This window comes from Rhinolophus sinicus, linkage group LG02, assembly GCF_036562045.2.
Source record: "Rhinolophus sinicus isolate RSC01 linkage group LG02, ASM3656204v1, whole genome shotgun sequence".
NCBI classification, from domain to species: domain Eukaryota; kingdom Metazoa; phylum Chordata; class Mammalia; order Chiroptera; family Rhinolophidae; genus Rhinolophus; species Rhinolophus sinicus.
The window spans coordinates 3358538-3373536 of record NC_133752.1 but is presented as its reverse complement, the minus strand read 5'-3'; the positions used below and the strand labels follow the sequence as shown (position 1 = coordinate 3373536).

The 14999-nt window shown below is 53.3% G+C and overlaps 1 long non-coding RNA gene across 1 annotated transcript; it reads left to right on the top strand.

The window, feature by feature from the left end:
- Positions 1-267: 267 nt before the first annotated feature.
- LOC141568224 (uncharacterized) lies at positions 268-13797 on the top strand. Its single transcript, XR_012491291.1, has 3 exons — positions 268-488; positions 3571-3712; positions 13704-13797. It is a non-coding gene; the product is annotated as an uncharacterized LOC141568224 (long non-coding RNA).
- The last annotated feature ends 1202 nt before the right edge of the window (positions 13798-14999 follow it).

Below are 14999 nucleotides of genomic sequence, written 5' to 3'. Positions count from 1 at the left end.
TCTGCGCGGCTCTCCCGCGGGCTGGAGCATCACCTCCAGACACAGAACATATGACTAGTGTACGATTAGGGTTAGTCATTCCTGGGAGCGAGCAAATTTCCCAGCATCCCCTGGGCAGCCCTCACCTCATTCTCATTGGCCAGATGGGCATCACATGCCAGGCATCGACCGGTCATTGACAGGCATGTGGACCAATCAGCTGGCTTGTCTGCAGCAGGTGGGCGTGCAGCATGGTGCCACCCCTTTGGAACCAGGCTTGGCGTGGCCACCTACAGGTGGGCGTTTGTGCCTCAGGACCCAGCAGCTCCGCCCGCAGCGGGAGCCCCGCCGTGGTGTTCGGAGTGGCTCTGGGCTCCCTGTCGGTGCCCGTCCACCCCAGAGTGGCAGAGTCAGCCGGGGTGTTCGCGGGCGGAGTGCTACGCGGCCGGTAAAAGGAACCGCTGCCGCCGGCAGATAAACGGACGAGCTCAGCGTGCTGTTAAGACAAGGTACGTGTGAAAGATTATAAAGTGTAAAGCATGTTTACTTCTTGCAAATCTGAAAGAAGTACTGACTGTCAACTGTAATTGAACAACAAAAAAACAGAAAAATGAGTTTCAGAAAAAACCCCAAAACAAAACAGCGTCCCTTCCGGCAATCGCGCTGATGACATGAGCTGCCTCTAAAGGAAAGCGGGCGATGCAGCTGCCCGATCCAGGGGCGCCCTTGGGTTGGGCATCAGGCGCGAGGTTCCCCTGCGGGGCTCCGTTGCCAAGTCTCGAGGAGGCAGGAAGTCTGGGGGGTGGGGGGGGGCTGGCCGTCGGCAGGTGCCGCCTGGCTCCATGCGGGGGCCAGACGCTCAGAGCTGCCCTGCTGGAGGGCTCCTTGCTCTGGCACCATCGCACCTTGGAGGCTGGACTCCTGGCCTGGTCTGTGAGTGTGTCAGCGCTAACAGACCTCGCCACTGGGCCTGGCTGCGTCTGCCCTGCCTCTGCTGTGGGACCCCTCTGCCTGGAAGGGCCCCCCTTCTGTGTCCCCGACTGCACAAAGCCCTGAAGGAGTCGGAGCAAGCCCTTGGTGTTGGCGGCAGTGGATTCTGGTGGAGGGGGCAGCGGCAGGTACTAGGGCGCCGAGCCAGCAGTGCTTCTGCAGCAGCAAGGAGGCCAGTGTGGCCGGTGAGGAGCCAGGGGGACAGCGGGAGAGAGGCTCCCCGGATGCGGTCCTCCGGGTGAAGGTGTGGGGTCTTGTAAGGACAAGGAGGCGACGCTGCCTGAGATGGGATGGGGGCAGGTCTGACGCTGGGTTTCAAGGGATCCCTGGGGCTGCTGAGGCCAGAACAGACTGGCAGAGCAGTTCGGGGGCAAGGGTGAAGTAGTCCGAGGTCTGGCAGCCATGCCTTGTGAGCCCCACCGCCCTCTCCAGTGACATCCTCGGCCCTGTCCCCTTTGTCCCTCAGTATCGTCACACCCCCAGCGGACCCCTGTGTCTCATCCTCCCCCCTCGTCCTGTCGACTGGTGAACTTCAGCCTTCCACACCCCAGGGAGTGACTTTCCCGGTGAAGTGTCTCTGAGCTCTTCTGCCTCCCGATGGCATGCTCGTCATTCCTTTCTCTAGGAATTCCAGAACCTTCCATGTCCCTCCGCCACTGAAGCATAATGCCAGCAACGCTTGACTGAGCACTTTCCATGGCTAGGTCCCATTTGACCCTGAAACAGTCACATGAGGGAGGGAGGTCCCACCAGTGTCCCCATTACCTGTGGGAGAGCTGAAGCTCAGAGAGAGGGCCCGGCCGCCTGTGGAGGAGCACACAGCCCATCGGTGGCCAAAGCCTCAGACCAGGTGTGTATGTTTCCTCTGCCAGGCTGGGGCCCTGGGGGTGGGGACCCAGCCCCGTTCATCTCTCGTCCCACTGGCCACTGCCGTGGGCCGTCTCTGGCCTGGTTCAGTGCTAAGTGGGCAGTCTCTCTTTGGGGCTCAGGCTGGGAGCGTTTCCTCCCCGTGAAACCTCATTCTTGCTGTGCTGGGGAGGATGGTGCTGTGTTCTTACTTCCTTGTGTGGGGCCGGACGCTTTATTACTTAGCACCTTCCTACAGTACATTCGTTTTACTTATTTTTTTTACTGTCTCACCCCCTAGAACAGGGCTTCCCCATCGTGGCGCTATTGGCATTTTGAGCTGGATGACGCTGTGGTGGCCGTCCTGTGTACTGAGTCCCTTTTAGTATTCCAGAACCATCCCCGCCTCCACCCACTAGACGCCAGTAGCACCCCCACCTCCAGGGTTATGAAAACCAAAATGTCTCCAGACACATTGCCAGGTGTCCTGTGGGGGACAAAAGCACCCTTGGTTGAGAACCACCATCCTGGAATGCAGCTCTGGGGTCAGGGAGTTGGGTCCGTGTCGTCACTGTGGTGTCCACCCTTGCTGCCCCCCAGCCCTCTAGGACAGGGCCTGCCTGGCACGTGGGAGGTGCTAAGTAAATACTAGCTGAGTGTTGCTGAATGAATTGCACACTTCTTAAATGACAAGCACGAGCCAAGACCCTGTAGCAGGTCTGGCCATCCCGTTTCCCTGTGAGGAAAACGAGGCTCAGGAGAGGAGAGCGCTCGCTGAAGGTAAGAGTGTGGGTGGGAGGTGCCAGGGACAGGTCATGCTGTAAGGTAACCGGGTTTCAGGAGCGCCTTCAGTTAGCTGAGGTCAGGTCCGAACGGGGCCACAGGAACAGGGGAATGTATGAAGGAATGAATGAGTGGGTCTTATCTCGGTTCTTGCATAGACTGATGGTAGCAGGCGGCAAAGTTCAGCAAAATTAATGGGAGAAAAGCCACATCAAAATACATTCAGCCATGAGAAAGAAAGACCTCCTGCCATTTGCGACAACATAGATGGACTTGGAGGGCGTTATGCTATGTGAGATAAGTCAGAGAAGGACAAATACTGCATGGTGTCACTTACACGTGGGATCCAGAAAAAGGTCAGACTCAGAAACCTAGAGTAGAAAGAGGCTGCCAGGGCTGGGAGGTGGGGGGAGGTGGAGAGACCGGTCGGATGGTGCAAACTTGCAGCTGTAAGATGAGTGAGGTCTGAGGATCTCATGTAAAACGTGGGGACTGCAGTTGATAACACGATACTGTGTAATTGAAATGTGCTAAGAGACTAGAATTTAAATGTCCTCACACATAGAAAGATAAATATGTGAGGTGACAGATGTGTTACTTAACTAGATGGGGGCTCCTCTTACAATGTTGTCAATTATACCTCAATAAAGCCGGAAAAAACCCCACATCCGCTGGAGATTTTGGGGTGGAAGGCTGGTGTAGAAACCCAGGGGAGGGAGAGTCCGGGGGCGTGTTTACCTGCCCTTCTTGGTGCAAAGCCCTCCGCACCCCATCTGGATGCTCTGGGATCCCCTGAGAATGCTGCCGGATGCCAAAGGGGCTGGTGGACTGTCGGGGGGGCCCCAGGTATTGATTGACAGGCCCTGGGAGATGGGCTGTAGTCAACCTGAATCCAATCAGGGCCTGATTTGAAATTTAAATCCCGACTAAACAGAACATTAATATGAATTTCATATTTTGTTATTCTTGCAGACCCAGCTGTGTCTCCGCCAAGCATGGCGGGGCTGCAGGCTTCAGGGGAGGACGCCCTCCTGTCTCCCGGCCCCGTCAGCCCCACTCTCAGGACTGAGGGTGTTGGAGGAAAACATCCCCTCTCTGGATACGTCACCTGCAGGTAAACAAAATAGAAACTCAGAATAGCTGGGGCCAGTGTGCCCCAGGGAAGGTAAAATAGGGACTTCTGAAAGTGGGGTGTCCCAAATTCCATCATCAATGTTGCCCACATTTCAGAGCATCCTGAAGGTCTGGCCTTTGAACTCGGGAAGTGGGCCCTGGGAAGGCGGGAGGTGTGGGCACCAGCCAGGCCTGGCGGTGGAGCTGGGAGGTTGGGAAACGCCTGTCAGAGGAGGCTCTCAGACCCCCCGCCCCATCGCAGGGCTGGCACACCCTGGCTCAGCTATCCTGGTGCTGCTCTCACTGCCGTGGGATGGGGCTGTGCCCAGTCTCCACCTCCAGCCACATCCTCCATTGCTTCCCCACCCAGCCCCACACAGAGAACCAGGCCACTCCTTCTCTCAGTAACCTTCGGTGGCTCCCTATTGCCTGAGAGGCACTGAGGCATGGGCTTCGGAGGTCAAATCCTGGCTCCACCTGATGTATTGGCTGAGTGGCCTTGGACATGCTGTTCTCGCTACCCTGCTCTTGGTCTGCCTGAGCCTGATGCATCCTGCAAGCGTCTGCTCAGAGATTCTCTCTCCAGGAGGCGTCCGGCCCTGCTGGTGGCCATGTGTCTCTGGCCCTTGTACCAGCCGCCAGTGCTCTGTGCTCCGTGACCCTCGGACCACAGGCTCCTAAGCTCAGAGCCTGGTCCCGAGCTGGATTTGGGGGGTGTTTGAAGCTGGAGGCCCCTCCATTGTCTGGCGAGTCTCTCTTTCGTCCCCTTCAGCCTGGCTTAGTCCTGCCCTCCAGTCTTCAGGGGGCACCTACAGAGGGTGGGATGTTGCTGCGGCTCCCACAGCCCGCTGGCCCCGCCCCAGAGCCGGGGATTTTGGCCAGAAACCTGTGGTTATGCCTCCTCCCCATGGGCCGCTTCCTGGGCTCAGTGGTGGAGGGTTGGGCATCCTCTCTGGGGCCAGATGTGGCTAAGTGCTGTCCCGGGCTCTGTGCTGTTAGCTGCGGCCTTTCCCAGTGTCCACGCCTGGCTGCCAGTGTCTTTGTTACTATTATATTGTTAGGCCCTTTTGGCCGGGTGAGGAGGGTTGTATTGGAGACAGTGTTTGTCGGTATCTTGTGGACTCTGTGAAGCAGGATCCAGAATCCGGGTCCATCTGCTCCCTGCCACGGGCCCAGCATCCACCCAGCACCCACCCAGGGCCAGGTACATACCTAGTAGGACGAAGACGTCTGAGGGCATTTCCCAGAAGCCGCCTTTGTTGAGACTTAACCTGTCCAAGAACTAGCCGTGGGCCCACAGGCGTCTGGGCCTGAGGCAGGGCCACAGTTGGCACCTGGCTGCCTTCTGAGCTGACGTGCCTGGACCTTGGCATGTGGGTACAGAACCAGCTCCTCCCTGGCGCGGCCCCTCCCGCTCCCCCTCAGATGCCGCCTGTGGCCTGGGGCCGCTGCCTCAGGGCCCACTGACGAGCCTGCAGCCACATCCCTCAAAGACACGACCCTGGACGTGGTCTCCAGTGCCTCCCTCCAGCGGGTGCAGTGCTGCGGGCTCTGGCGGGGTTGCCAGCAGGGCTCCTGGGGGTGATGGATGGAGGGCCATCTGTCACTGCATTCGTCTCTGCTGCGGCACCTCCTTCCCGGGCTCCAGCACTTTATTTACAGCCAACTTGAGGGCCTCGCGAAATCCTTTCTGGATTTGGCTCCATTTGTCACCCTCTCCTGACGGGCTGCTCACGGCCTCATTACTCTCCGGTCCTCCCGCTTCCCTGTGCAGCTCCGGCTCCCCCATCTTCCTCTTCTCGTCTTTCTAGGGAGGACGGAGACTTGAGGAGGAAGTCAAGTTACTTGTATTAATGGCTGTAATAACAGTGACTTCTTGAGGGCTCACCGTGCTTCTCCCCATCGTCTGCTTCGTCCCCTAACGGTTCTCGAGAGGGCACAAGCAGGGCGCCTCCGCTTGCAGTGCAGAAACAGAGAGGCCGAGGGGCCCGCTGTCCCCCCCATGAGCAGTTGGGGCTGGGCTGGGCTTGAACCCAGGCCGTGTGGCTCCACAGTCTATGTTCTGACGTTTCCGCATCACTGCTCGGCAGCAGAGAGAGGGCATGGCGAGGTGACCAGAGGCCACATGTGTATGACACCCTGGGGACACAGAGATGATAACTGCTAAAAACTTTTATTTGTACCCGTTTGGTGAATCTAAAGTAAAATGCATATGAGTTAGCTGTAGTTATTAACCCCGTCTTACGAATGAGGAAACAGGCTCAGGGGCATTAAGTGACTTGCTTGAGGTCACACACCAATTAATGAGGGTTTGGGCCCAGCTGCCTCCTGCCTCGGACGTGCTCATGGTCCAGGTGGGGAGACAGAGGGAGTCCGGCCATCACCACCAAGTGCTGCAGGCTCCCGAGGGTGCCCCGAGGAACCTGAACCTGGGTAGGAACCTGACAGGCCGACAGGTGGAGGGGCGGCCATCCCAGGAGGTGAGGGTGGAGGGCTCTGTGTGCGGACCCGAGGGTCCACCAGTCACCCCCCCCCCTGCAGACGTGCCTGCTGCTGCTGTGCCAGCTGCGGGGGACACAGTGCGAACGGGCTTGGCCCTTGCCCGTGCAGGGCCACGTGGTTCCCAGGTGGGGAGGGCTGGGGGGCCAGGGACCCCTTCTGGTGGGGACATTTGTGCTTTGGTGGTGGAGCCTGGCACGGAGGCCCAGAGGCAGCAGGTCTGCGGTGGCCCCGCCCAGCACCTCCTCCAGACCCTGGGCTTCCTGTCCTTCTGTTTCTGCTGCTCCAGCCACCATTATCCGCTACCCTCCATTACCTTACCTGCTGGAATTTAGATTCGCTGTTGGAGGCCTTTTTTCACAAAACCATTTAAAAGTCATTCTTAAGTGCTCACTTGATTTCTATACTCGCCTTCCTCGTTATCCTCTGTATGTTTCTGGGGCTCTGGAGAAAGACCAGGGGGGAGTTCATGGCAGGGAGAAAGTGTGGAGAGGCACCGTGAGGGGTGTGCAGCTGTGGAGGGGCAGAGCGTTTGGTACTTTTCCATCCCTGTGCTGTGTGACTGGGCATATAACTTAACATCTCTGTGCATGAGGGCTTCAGGTTGGAGAAACCCATGGGTGTGGGGAAGGCTGGTGGCCCCACTGTACCAAAACGTCCAACTGCTCTGTGCCCGAGAACCTGTTAGTTTTTATCCAATAGGGTTACATTAGTGAACCATCTCCCATCCCTTCTGTCCTGTGACCACAGCCCCCCTTGCTCAGACCCTTGGTAGAAGACTGCTTTCCTAAGTATCACACACGTTCCACTAGGTACACAGGCCACTGGGCCCACGATGGCAGCTTCAGGGCACAAGGCAACTGTTGGGCTGATGGAAATGTCTGATTGTGGCATTTACATGGCTGCATGTGTTTGTTAAAACTCGTAGAACCAAGCACTACACAGGGTGAGTTTAACTGTGTATGTATTATACCTCAGTTAAAGATATTTTTCCGTAAAAGTCTTGCACATATTTATTAGGTTTACTCCTAGGTAGTTCATATTTTCTGTTGCTATTATGCATGGTGTTTTAAAAAAAAATTTTTTTTTTATTGGGGAATATTGTGGAACAGTGTGTTTTTCCAGGACCCATCAGCTTCATGTCAAGTCATTGTTTTCAATCTAGTTGTGGAGGGCGCAGCTCGCTGACGCATGTGGGAACCGAACCGGTGGAGACCCTGGTGTCACAAGCACTGCGCTCTAACCACTGAGCCAACCATCAGCCCCCACACATGGTATCTTTTTAAAATGACATTTTCTGTTTGTTGTTAGTGTAAAGAAATGAGATTGATTTTTCCATGTAAAGCTCAAGTCTAAAATTTTTTCTGAATTCTCTTATAATTTGATTGTAGATCTCTTTTGGGTTTTCTAGGTAGATATGTTGTTTGTGAATGAGTTTGTTTATTACTTTATTTTTCTTGCCTTATTGCACTAGCTAGGATCTCCACCGTGTTTCCCCAAAAATAAGACCTAACCGGAAAATAAGCACTAGCATGATTTTTCAGGGTGCTCGTAATATAAAATAAGCCCTAATGCATCTTTTGGAGCAAAAATTAATGTAAGACTCTGTCTTATTTTCAGGGAAATACAGTAGGGCTTATTTTATATTACAAACATTCTGAAAAATCATGCTAGGGCTTATTTTCCAGTTAGGTCTTATTTTCAGGGAAACATGGTAATAAAATGTCCTGATTCTTATTAGATGGAATGTTTCTGAAGTTTTCACCAGCAAAGATTACGTTTGTTGTAGGTTTTTGGTAGATATATTAAGAAGATGCCTTTCCATTTCTAATTTACTAAAATGTTTTGTTTTAAATCATATTGCTGAGTTTTATAAAAAAAAATACCAGCATTATTGAGACGATCGTGTTTTCTGTAATCTGATGGTGAATCACGCCTATGGATTTCTAAGATAGAATCATCGTTGCATTCTCAGGATCAAGCCATCTTGGTCACGAGGTGTTTACATTTTACTTTTATGTTTACTTTGTGTAAAAGGTTGGATCCTGCTTGCTGATGTTCTGTGTACGATTTTACCGTTTTACGTTCTTATGTGAGAAAAGCTGTTTCCTCCTGCAGTTTGTCTCTGGTTTTGGCATCGGTGTTGTACCAGCTGCACAGAATGGGAGCATTTGGATAAGACTGGGATGCTCTGGGCACGGAGCTTTCTTTATGAGAAACTATTGATCCTTATATTTCATTGGAAATTATGAGGCTCTTCAAATTTTTAATTCCTTTCTCAGTAAGTTCAATTATTGTAGTCATTTTTAGGAATTTGTCTATTTCATGTTAAATTTAAAATATATTGTCATTGGGCCGACCCAGTGGCTCAGGCGGTTGGAGCTCCGTGCTCCTAACTCCGAAGGCTGCCGGTTCGATTCCCATATGGGCCAGTGAGCTCTCAACCACAAGGTTGCCAGTTCAATTCCTTGACTCCCACAAGCGATGGTGGGCAGTGCCCCCTGCAACTAAGATTGAACACGGCACCTTAAGCTGAGCTGCCACTGAGCTCCCGGATGGCTCAGTTGGTTGGAGTGCATCCTCTCAACCACAAGGTTGTTAGTTCGACTCCCGCAAGGGATGGTGGGCTGCGCCCCCTGCAACTAGCAACAGCAACTGGACCTGGAGCTGAGCTGCGCCCTCCACAACTAAGACTGAAAAGACAACAACTTGACTTGGAAAAAAGTCCTGGAAGTACACAGTGTTCCCCAATAAAGTCCTGTTCCCCTTCCCCAATAAAATATTAAACAAAAACAAAAACAAAAACAAAAACATTGTCATTAAGATTCTCATCATATTTTTATTAGCATTTTAATCTGTAGGATATCTGTAGGGAAACCCATTTTTTATTTCAAATATTGTTTGTGTATTCTCTCCTTCTTTTCTTGATCATTCTTGTTAGAGATTAGTATACATACTCCATTAGTCATCCCGAAGAACAAACATTGGCTTTGTTTTCTGTCTCATTCACTTATCCTCTTCTTTCTACTTTCTTTGGTTTATTCAGTTGTTACTTTTATATCTTAAGTTGGATGGCTACCTCATTAGTTTTCACCTGCCTTTTCCAGTGTACAATATGAAGGCTATAAATTTCCCTCGAAGAACAACTTTTGCTGTACTCTGCAAGTGTAGCATTTTCATTGCTATGTGGTTCCAGGAATTAAAAAACACCCATATGTTTTTCGCTTGGCCCATGATGAACTTGGTTTTCTGTAAGAGAGAAATTGGGGAAATGGTGTTATTCATGCAGATAATGCAGGACCCGTCAGGGCCTGCGAGAGGGCTCGGAGAAGAGGTGTCTGTTTTGTGTGTTTTAGCTGGTTTAACGCAACAGTTGGGAAGGAGGAGCCTGTTGCAAAATTATGCTTTCTATCGTTTACATAAATTTTTAAAACACAAAACAATTCTTTTTCCTTTATGGGCACATAAGTAGTGAAAGTGAAAACACTGGATGGTTATGTACCAAATTCACCACAATCGTTGCCCTGGGGAAGGGAGGGAGGGCAGGCCCTGGGGAGGAGTGTCAAAGAGACTGGCGTCCGCAGTGTTCTATTTCTCATAAAGACCCCACACAGTAACTATAAGAACGATACAACACTGTAAGAATGTAAGAACTTAAGAACTATGAGCACTTTCTTACACTGAAGGAAAAGCTGTCGCTCATTAATTCTGAACGGTGAGTGCCCAGGTACCTGCTACCTTGCTCTGCCCGCGATTGAACGAGTTTGTGACTCCAACGTTGTGGGAGCTGGAGTGAAGGGAAAAGTAAAGAAAAGAGATTAAGACCAGGGCTGAGAATAGCCCCCTACGACGTGGTCCTGACCAGCGGTGGAGGTGGCCACTGCCTGGCTTTTAGGAGCCGAATGAAAACAAGCGATTTGTCACTGTTTCTTCAGCGCCTTCCTGTTTGGCTTCAGAATTCTACTCAGGGGAATTAAGCAGGAAAAATAATTTGGACAGAAGTAAACAGGTGAGAAGATGTTTATTGGAATTGTTTACAATAGTAAACATTTGGATACGATACAAGGTCTGACACCTAAGTTCGCGAACTTGTTGCAATGATGTTTCTAACCATTTTTGGTATCAGAGGAATTATTCGTTATGAATTTGTACCAACTGGACAAACAGTTAACCAAATTTACTATTTGGAAGAGCTGAAAAGTCTGCGTGAAAAAGTTAGACGACCTGAATTTTTCACCAACAATTCATGGCTCTTGCATCACGACAGTGCACCAGCTCACAGGGCACTGACTGTGAGGGACTTTTTAGCCAGTAAACAAATAACTGTATTGGAACACCCTCCCTACTCACCTGATCTGGCCCCCAATGATTTCTTTCTTTACCTGAAGATAAAGGAATTATTGAAAGGAAGACATTTTGATGACATTCAGGACATCAAAGGTAATACAATAATAGCTCTGATGGCCATTCCAGAAAGTTCCAAAACTGCTTTGAAGGTTGGACTAGGTGCTGGCGTCGGTGCAGAGCTTCCCAAGAGGAGTCATTCGAAGGTGACCGTAGTGATATTCAGCAATGAGGGATGTAGCACTTTCTCTAGGATGAGTTCGTGAGCTTAATTGTTAGACCTCGTATTCAAGTCCCAACCCCCAGTGGGACTGTATTTGGAGACAGGACCTTTACGGAGGTGACTAAGGTTACATGACATCTTGAGGATGGAGCCCTGACCCTGTAGGGCTACTGCCCTTATAAGAAGATACACTGGTGCTCCCTTTCTCTCCACCATATGAGGACACAGGACAAGGCAGCCGTCTGCTCACCAGGAAGAGAGCCCTCACCAGACCCCACCGTGCAGCACCGAGCCCAGACTTCCAGGCTCCAGTACTGAGAGAGAGAGTACATTGCTATAGCTTCAGCCCCCAGCCTGTGCTTCCTGGTTGCGAAGGCCAAGCCGACTAAACAGCAAACTGGCAGCAAGGAGGAAGACCGTGGAAGGGGCAGGATGGGAACGTACGCGATTGGCCAAACCCGAGGTTCTCCAGCTGTGTGCCTCTAACAAGAAAGCCCCCTGCGGAACATTTGCTTTTGCCAAATAGCACGGTTTGTGTCCAGATGCAGCGCCACACTGCTGTGAGCCGCTAGAGGAGAGCGGGAAAACGGAGACACGTGATTGATGTTTTGGCACCAGGCCCCAGAGTCCACCCCACACGCCGAGTCCCGGCCAAGGCCATGTTCCTGAGAGCCGCATGGGGAAGCCGCCCAGAGCCCGGCGGGTGGGGCTGGCAGTGCCTAAACAGCTGGACTGGTCCCCGCTTGGCCAGAGATTCCCAGCCCATGTGAAGTGTGGACACCCCACCTGCCCCCGTGATCAGAGACAGATCTGTGGGCTCCCCTTGCTTCTCCCCACGCCTCTAGAGAGATAGGTTCCATTGAGCCGCATCTGTCTGCTATCCATTGTGCTGGTGGCAGCAGGTTGGGAAAGCGAGACCCACGAGAAGCTGAATGCTACTGTGAAGTCTCCTGGGACCAAGGGTCAGGGCAGGGGCCAGCAGGGTCTGTGCTCACTGGGGCTGTGCTCACTGGGACCCCTGAGGGTGCTTTGGTGTCCCAGGGCTGGTGAAACAAGTAATCACAAACTGAGTGCTGTAAAGCAACACAGATTTATACTCTTGGTTCAGGAGGCCTGAACCTGAAATCCAGGGGTCGACAGGGTTGCTTCCTTCTAGAAGCTAAGAGGGAGAATCTGGTCCAGGCCTCACTCCCAGCTTCGGGCAGTTTCCAGCAGTCCCTGGTGGGCCTGGGCTTGTGGCTGCATCACTCTAGTCTCTGCTTCTGTCGTGGGGCCACCTTCTCCATCTCTGTGTCTCAGAACTTCCCCTTTCTCTTAGAGGGACACCAGTCATTGGATGTAGGGCCCCCCTTAAACTGAAGATGATCTCATCTCAGGACCCCTAACTCCGTTACTTCTGTGAAGACTCCATTTCCAAAGGTCATAATCCAGGTCCAGGGGGTTAAGATGTAGGTGTATCTTTTTGGGGTCACCATTTAACGCACTGCAGAGGGCTGTGACTGAAAAGGGACTAATGGAGGCAGCGTCTATAGAAATGTGTTGAGGTGAGGGGTCCACTGGGAATTGAAGCACTGGGGAGCAGTAGGCTGGTTACCGCCTGCAGGGGACAAGGCCCCGAGGCTGGGCCCAGAGCAGGTGGTGGCCGTGGCCATGGAAGAGGGGCTGCCATTCGCCCGCCAGGCAGGAGCTGAGAGAGACCGCAGTCCACAGCACACTGGGCAGGGGGAACCCACACCTCGCTTTCCTCCCTCCAAGCTGCCATTGGCCTAGCCCACCTGGAAGCCAGAGGGGAGGGCAGGTGGGGCTGGGGTCCTTGATGAGGTCCTGCCCTAGGACAGGGCAGAAAGGGGGCCTGGGGGCAGTCGGGGCTAAGCAGCAGCGGCGCAGAGGGAAGGGGCAGCGCTGCATCAGTACGGAGGGGTCGACGCCCTTGGCCTTCCTACCTGCCAGGTGACCTCCTCCCCTCTTCCCTCCCTCCCCACTTCTCTCCCTCCCTTTCCACTCCTCCCTCCCTCCCTGCTACCCACCCTCCTTCCATTCAATAACCACATCTGAACACCATGATAACACACGAGTCAACATCATTACAATCTCAATGACCCCCCAGACCCGTGGGCATAACTGATGGAATGACAAGCCAGATGCATGGGGCTGGAGGGGTGGTCTGCGGGTGGCTTAAGGCTCCCACGGCCACTGCCCACTGCAGTGCTTCACTCTGAACTGGGGGAGGGGGTCCGCTAGGCAGGAGGAGGCAGGAGGCAGGGCTGGGGTGTGTTCTGGACCCAGAGGAAACCACGTGTCTAGAAGTGGGAAACCAAAGAGCCCCTTGCTCCAGGCTCAGCATGGGCGAGTTGGCCAGGCCAGCGTTCCCTCACCCTTCACTGTCCTGTAGGCAGATGTGCAGCCACAGCCTTTCCTTGGCTGGACTGCAGGTTGAAGGGGGAGCGTGGTGGGTGAGCTGGGTCAGTGGCCAGGGGAGGGGGCTGTACTGGAACAAGGTTCTGGGAGGGGCGCTGCAAAGGATTTTGTCAAGCTCCGGACTGCCATCTGCCAGCAAGTCTGGGGCCCGGGCAGGAAGTGCCTGGGTCTCCTTTACACAGGGGATGAGAAACCACCTCCTGGCTCCCAGCCCCTGCCTCCTCTGAATACACAAACACCCTGAGGCTCCTGGAGCATTTACTCCGGCCCTTCTCAGGAGAAGGGATCACTGACTGTCCCAGCAGATGTCAGCCATCTGGGGGACCCTTCCCACCAGATGTCGTTTACAAATCACAGAAGTGGTGCCTGCCTGTCGTGAGGAATGTAAACATCAGTGGGGCACAGAGGAAACACCCCTGCTGCCCTGTGCCACCCTGTGCAGTGCAGTGGAGCCTTTCAGGTTTGTCGTGAATGTGTACACATATTAAAACATAACTTTGTGTTTCAGAAATGGGACCGTTTGTGCCTCGCTGTTTCTCCTGGCCCTTCTCGTGCTCACAGTGTCCTGGGCCTTTATCCTGGTAAGTTTGCTTGAAGCTGGCGTTCTGGGTTGGACCCTGTCCTTTGTCCCCCCACCCGAGGCTCCATGTGGAGACCCTTTCGTGTTTTCTGGATTTCTGGTTGTTACCATCTGTGCTGCAGTAACTGTCTTACTGCACACATACTTGTGCACGCCTGCGAGCCTTTCAACCATGGATTTTTCTAGAAGAGGCATCACTTGGTCACAGTCATCACATATTTAAAGCTTCGGTGGAAAGCGCCCCAGTACCTGCCAGTTGGGGTCCCACCACACTTTCACGCCTCCAAATGTTGTCAAAGTCTTGTCTGAGGAGTGGAGGCAGTTGTCCCCAGTACAACACAGCGCGTCCCGTCCCGGCCGCCCCCAGAGGCTGTTCCTGCTGCGTGGCCCCCCTGCTGCCGAGGCCTGAGTCCTGTGCTTTGTGGTCAGCGGCCCCAGCCCTGCTTACTGCGAGGTCTCCTCGCGTGTCTGCTTATCTGTCTGTTCCTCTCCATCCCCACGCCCTGTCCCTCCCTCCGCCCCTCCCCAGACAACTGTTCTAAGTGTTTAATGCGTGGCTTTGCTGTATAAAGTGAGCATCGATCTTCTCTGGGCATAATTTCGAGTAAACCTTTAGTTGAAGAATATACACATGGGAACTGCATACAGAAAAGTACACAGATCACCCGGGTTCAGCTACAAGGATTTTCACGTTTATGATCCTGTGCAGTCAGCACCCAGATCAAGAAACCAAGTGTCACTGGCACCCTCCAGTCCCCTGTCCCCTTCCGTACTCCACAGGGGGTGGTCTGTGGGTTCTGTCTGGTTGGGGCCATTAGGCATTCAGCATAGTGCTGCCGTGGCTTTCAGTGTGCGCGCGCGTGTGTGTGCATGTGTGTGCGCGCACACGTGTGTGTGTGTGTTACAGTCATGTCATGGGGTGGTGATGTACAGCTCACATGGTTTTCATAAGTTCTGCATTTTTACAGCTTTGTCCCTATTACTCTGTACATTGTGGAAATAAACAAAGCCCCCCCTGCCCCCACACACATGAGAAGCCAAAGTCTGTTTACTCAGAACCCGCTGTAGCGGGGTCGGCCACCATTACGTACATTTGGCCGAGACCCCAAGGCAGGCAGAGGGGTGGGTGCTTCCTGGTGGAGAAAAGGGGGCTCGGGTGTCTGATGGAGCCTGGGGGAGGCTGGGGGGCTTCTAGAAGGCGGCGTCCCAGGTGACAGGCTAGGG